Source organism: Styela clava, chromosome 10, assembly GCF_964204865.1.
Source record: "Styela clava chromosome 10, kaStyClav1.hap1.2, whole genome shotgun sequence".
Classification (NCBI taxonomy): domain Eukaryota; kingdom Metazoa; phylum Chordata; class Ascidiacea; order Stolidobranchia; family Styelidae; genus Styela; species Styela clava.
The window spans coordinates 2200329-2207122 of record NC_135259.1 but is presented as its reverse complement, the minus strand read 5'-3'; the positions used below and the strand labels follow the sequence as shown (position 1 = coordinate 2207122).

The window sequence follows — 6794 nt, the reverse complement described above, 5'->3', positions numbered from 1 at the left end:
TCTACTGCCAGATTTAAATTAAATAACGAATACATTTAAGAATTGATAAAAATAAAAATCCAATCAATGTTAAGAAATGGAAAAAGTAGAGAGAGACATAAAACAGTTTCTGATTCTTGGCGGGTTGAGGGTGAAAACGATATGCAGAAACAGAAACTTATATAAATATCGATGGAGTCAATAAGGTTTGTAGAATTTGCGGGAAGATATCTAATATTTATACAAAAACCATTTGTTTAGCAAAAATGTGTTGTTTACAATTCATTTTTTACAGTTTTACAATGTGTTGTCTCAAAATGAACATCGGCTTTTATCATTTATTTGTAAATTCTATATATGAATTATTCATGAAGATTCGTTGAATTGTACTAAATTCACCAATCTTTAAAGCTTATCCAAATTCAGATACTCAGTCTTCAGGAACTTTTTTTTTCATTTTTCACTTTTATCAGAAACATATAAATAGCCAACATCAACGATCTCACTTAAATTTAAGCGCTGTTTCTCTTGAAGTATTCTATTCAAATATACACATATAAAATGAGATTTTTTATTCCTGCCATCAATAATACTCATTTTCCATACACGCGAGTGGAAACAAGCATCAATAATACTGAAACTGAATCGGGATTGCATGCTCAACCTGCGACAGTACGAACAGTATATGACCGCGATCATCACGTCGTATCCAATAACAACTCTGACTGCAGTTGATGAACAATCTATTTTTAATCGACGTTTTTATATGTTTCAGTGTCATGCTTAGTCATATATTTCCTCTTCCTCGTTTAATTTTTAAATTAAAACTAGAAAACTTTTCTATTTGGGTATTGGATTTAAAGTAATTTTTGATGTTTGATGAAGCATTGCAAGCAAGCATTAAAATTATCGTGGAGTTATCAAATTCAAACAATTCTTCTGTCAAATAGGCATTTTACGCGATACAAAAAGTTTAATTTTTTTTTTCAAATTGCATAAATATTTCTTTCTTATCACTCTCAAAAAATATATTCAAACAGGTTGTCGTATTTCAATAACTACCGCACTTTAATGAAATGTTTTTAAATTTAAGTTTTACGAGTTGTATGGTGGAAATATTAGCTGATTTGACAAAATAGAATACAAAAGATAAAAATGAAGTTAGGAATGAATTAGTTGCCTTTTCAATTCTATCGTCCAACAATGAATATTCAATCACAATACGATTCGAGCAAACCCAAATCACAGTGAAAAAGATGGTGAAAAATAAACGAGAATATCAGTGTAATTTCTTGCTAATGCACTTGCCAAAATGTTGCAAGGTTAAAAATTTATATTTAAACGACTTGAAGAAAACATGAGAGATAAAATTGTTCTCTTCGTTGACTTCTGGTAAAAATAGTTACACATCAGATCCGCATCGGTTTGCCAAAACCCCAATCGAAAACCTGTTTTTGTGACGTGAATCCCTACCACTGCACCGCTAATATAGACGATATCAGCGTCACAATATTGCGCTTTTTACATATAAGAAGAGGTACCCAACACAGCGCGTAGAATGTGCTTAATACACAATTGTTCTTGTTTTATTTTTGATAACATAGAAAATAAAACCCCTGGTGTGTCGGTTTCTATTGTTATGCAATAGGTAACATGATTCTTTATTTTAGTTGTGAACAATAGTCAATTAACCAACTTAATCGAATAAAAATATATTTCCGGCACATTAAGTAATTGATTGATTATAGTCTATTTTAGGGCAGCATTTTCTCGGGACAACACTATATTAAATTCCCCATCAGTCGAATGCCTCGATATTTCGAACAAACAAAACTTTCATTCATTTTGCAAATCGGTATCTGTGTCATCATATTATACAGCCTCAAAGTAATGGGCAATTGAAATTTTCACAGTATGCCAATATGCTTAAGCAATTAGGTCGAATTTTATTACTTTATAGCCGGATATTAGCTCATCAATTCTTATTATTTTCATTCTCGATTGGAATCTGCGAGGGATACCGGAATATATTAGGATGTACTGAGGGTTTGAAGAAATGGGATTGTTTTCATTTGATGAAAATAAACTAGGTAATATCGACACTGCGAGTAGTCATGGTCTATATATTTGCTTATGCTGCCTTGCTCAACTGAAAGATAGTATAAATACAAACACATTTTAAAGAGAATGTTGATGGTTTGGGCTGTAAAGTAGACATTTTGTTACCAGAAATGCTGGAAACGATAGCGGTTTGTTACAGGATTCGACTCGCGCGTCTGTCACTGAATGCTGACTTCGTAACATAAAGTAACATGCAATAAGTCAAAGTTTTGATTGGCTCTTCTATAGAACCGGGTTTATTTTTTAACCTCAAATCTTAGATCATAATTACCCATATATGCAGAATAAGCTCTCTTACTGAAAACACATGGTGGCCAAGGCCTATAAACAGGTGCTTCAGAATTCGGAACTTGTCAATGAACATGTCTGGCAGTTTGCATTATTGTGCACAAGATCTGTTTATGCAGTCTTGCCATGTTTTGTATATCTTTATGTAGCTAGCACGCGAGGCCCGACAGACACATACCATTTGCTGAATAATTACGAACGCGATCTGTATTATAAGTTTAATTTGTTTATGATCGCCTAATTTTTTGGCAAAAACTCGACAGAATTTTGATTTTCTGGTCGACTGAAAATTGAGACTGTTATGGTCATCTAAAATCACTTATAGGGCTGTTGAAAAGCGACCCTATTCTATAACGTTTATCTCAATGTCGAAGGATGTCTTGTTGTAATGACTGCCGATAAGAGTTTTAATACCTTGTCATGTATTTCTGATTTTGTGTTGCACTGTTCTTCCAAGTCCAATACTCTTTTTGCTAAACAGCTTGTGTTTCAAACCCGTTTTGCCGGTACTATTCTGTAGGCTGTTCCGATAATAAAAATATACATTGTAATAGACCTATTTGTATTGACCTAATAGTATTTGGAAATAGCAATTGAAATTACCTCCGTAGTCTATCTATTAATCCACTTTTGATGGCATTCTCGTACATTCACATGAAGATTTTAACCAGTTATAGTTGTATATTCAAAAATCGATTATCGTGCAGATGCAAGACTGCATTGACTGAATAAAAAAAGATGTGAGAAATTAACATGAATCACTGCCCTTTTTCGAGTTGAGGTAGTTGACAATAAGAGCATATATTTTTATATGGGAAAAAATGTGCGTATGTATACAAAACTTAAAATCAAACAAAAGCTCTTGGAGATGATCCCAACAAAACGAGATTAATGAGGAAAATAATCAGGCTTGTCCATGGGACATATTTTTTTGTCCCATTTCCATAGCAATTATGCTTGTCCCATCCCATGGGATTCCCATTGGAAAAGAATTCAATAAAAATTGTTAAATTTAGGTTTAGCTTCTACTAAATAGGACTACATGTACGAAGAGACAAAACAACAAAATTTACGGACCTCGTTAACTTTATATTCATAACTAGTATACATGTGTCCATCATACCCTTCACGAAGTATATTGTTAAGGCTGAATATATTTTGCTCTTTATAGCTAAAAAAGAGATATTCTCAAATATCTGGATAAGAAGTTCATAACAAAATGTTTTACCATCATTTACCCGAAAATCATACGGTTTTCGTGTCCCATGGGAAATATAAATTTGTGCTGTCCCCTCCCATTCCATGGGACGTTTTCCATGGGAATCCCATTCCCATGGACAAGCCTGGAAATAATCCTATAAGGGGATCCCTTAGACCAGTTGTTCTCGAAGAGTGCGCGCGGCGAGTTCCTATGTGCGCCGCGAGAATTATTAACAGAATTGTGTTAACCATAACCAAAAAATAATTGAATACTTTGAATATTGTATTCAATATAAATGTTCTATTGTTTATTATTTAAAATGCCGTGTATAAGAATCAATAAATTCATTTTACCTTTCTATGACGTTTACTTTCTGTTGCGTAGTAACTTCCCCTCTTGTTACGTAACAATAAAGATACTACTTGCTGCGATTTCGTGATCTGCAGTTTATTTATCTGCTGAACCCAGTTTAGCGTATATGAGTGATTTTTTCAGTATCTCGAATAAAAATCAGGCAGAGATGAGAAAGAAGAGTTGAACTTTTTCTTTATTCCTTACAGGACCACATGTTTGCAATCAAAAACTGAGTGTTATTTAGAATTAGCACGAACGAAACGCACGAACAAAACGTTCGGGTACCGCTGTCCTAGACAAAGCAATTAGCCATTAAATGAGAGTGGCATTGTAAGCAACGAGAGTCTAATAGAATGTTATCTCATTGCACACTGTAACAGTTGTTGGTGGCGTCAAGAGCAAAAACAATTAAACATTTTTTATGTAATATGGGCTTATTAGAATTAGACTCCATTAAAATTTTGTGGTAACCCACCTAGATGAAACGTGCATGAAAGGCTTTTTTGTTCATGATCCATAGATGAACGTTATAAATAAAAGATTTATCAAGCGATGTAAAAAGTTATTTTTCACCAACCAACATGTGCATGAAAAAATGGTTTTGACTTGTGTTGCGCTGCTTTGAATGCAGGCAGGATATAAATGACAAACTACTTCCCTCCAGTAACATTGATGCGCACTAAACTTTTAGACGACATGGACGCCAAGCAAAACAGCGTAGACATTGATCAGGGAATGATACAGAATGGTTATTGTGAGAAAAGAAATTTTTTGAGATTCACAGCAAGTGATGATAGTTATTCAAACAAATTTATGAACTGGTATATTAACCAACAATGGACGTCGATTTGTGCAGTACCTGATGGTATCCTCATTTAAAATATGGATTGTATTATGTCCACGGTATAATCTAAAACCGCTTGCCCAATTTGTCATGGTAAAACTCATTGAATCAAATACAATGAAATGCAAAAAACTACGCCATTAAGAAAATTCAAAGTAAATTGTGTGATGAAATCAGTCTGGTCAGACGTTATTGAGAACCTTAAATATCAGACATGAATATACTTACGCACAATCCAGATATCGATTCTTACGTTAATAGAGCCCTAAATAAAAGCGCCAACAGTAATTATTAACGTAAAATATTACCGTGTTGCTAATTGAAAATTTCAGCGTATGACTAAAAAATATCGCAAAACGAAATATGAATTTTGATTTCATCACTTTTTAAATATTTACCGTATTTACTTTGAATTTTATCTTTCACAAATAATGCATGCGTCAACCTTTGGAAATATACAGAGGAAATTTGAATTTTTAAGATTCAATTAATATGTATACAGATTGGTTACAGTTGATTGGTAAATACAAGCTGTTAGCGTCATTCCATTTCCGGATGTCAATGGCAAACCTTCATGAAAGACCTCTTAGATCGCTTCATTCAAGTCGCATGTCAGCAGTGACAATTATTGATAGGTCATATTGACGCATTTGCGAAAAAATACTACTAAAATGTTATACATACTATTTGGAATAAAACTTAATTCCCTTTTATTAGAGTTCAACATAGAGTGTATCGTATATGCACGTAAGATTGAGTTTATGGAGTGAATGAAGGTTTAAATATTTCAGGTTCACTGCAGATAAGGAAAGTATCTCTGTTGCATGCCAGATAAAGTGTCCGTATAGATACAGAAACACTCAATCCGAGGCGAATTCTCCTGTGTTTTACTTTAGAATAAATATCATTGGGCGTGACTTCACACCATTTCTTTTTCTAGCAAGATTTATGCACAGTATAACTGAACTCTTCATTACACGATGCAGTCAATGGCATTGATTTCGATGTTGTTCATCTTTTCATTTTTTGGATTCACAAAATTTACTAATGCTGGCTCGAGGTAGGAGCTTTCAAAATTTATTTTATTGAATAGATTGTTTTTATTTTATCTGTAAAAGTCATTGGTGTCTCACTGCTGCAACAGCATTTATGCAAAAAAGGTCTGTCGCAAGCAGCGCAATGTTGCTGTAATAAATATCGTGGATATTTCGATTCTTGATTGGGTTAAATATTACTTTATGAGGAAAATTACATTATGTTAAAAGTATCTATCGACAAATAACAACGCGGACCAGGCCAATCAGCATGTCTGTCTGTGGCATACTAATGTTATTAATTTTATGAGTAGCCGTTTATCATTGTTAACGAAGACAATTCAACTTTGGCGCGGTTCTGTTTCATGAAATATATTGTCGCATTGAAATATAAAACTACTATGTAATTTTATAAAATATCATCACGCGAAGTATGGTTATGATACTTACATATTCCAGAATAGACATCCCGAGTGGCCAATTGAACGGAAATTGGTTTTCAGATCAGAAACAAATTTCAAGAAGAAATTTTGATAAGCAGGAGAGGGGTAAGAATGAATTTTGATCAATATCAAACCACGAGCAATTTATGGTCATGTACGTTTATAATATCTTGAAATATAGAAAAACTTGAAGATACCTATTTAATTTTAAAGTGTTATTGTCAAAATATACAGCTTGCAGAAAGTGAGGTTGCTTCACAGATTGACGAATCTCACTAAGTATATTGAAATATGATAGTCCGGAAGGAATTAGCTCTAATCTATTCCATGCAGCATAGCCAGGATCGCATTTTAGTAACAGTAATAATTATGCACAGCTGTTCCATACTTTTGATGTAAATTGTGATATACATATTTGAAATTTAATGTAATACAAATTATTCCTAGATGTTGAAGTTATATTCGATGATTAACGGTTGCTGGACAATGCTTCAATTCTCGCTGATATATTTCCAATCAAGAAATTTTTG

General features: G+C 33.2%; 1 long non-coding RNA gene across 1 annotated transcript; it reads left to right on the top strand.

Moving 5' to 3' along the window:
* Nucleotides 1–4336: 4336 nt before the first annotated feature.
* LOC120337707 (uncharacterized) lies at nt 4337–6794 on the top strand. The gene is made up of 3 exons (XR_005568988.2): nt 4337–5847; nt 6281–6369; nt 6712–6794. It is a non-coding gene; the product is annotated as an uncharacterized LOC120337707 (long non-coding RNA).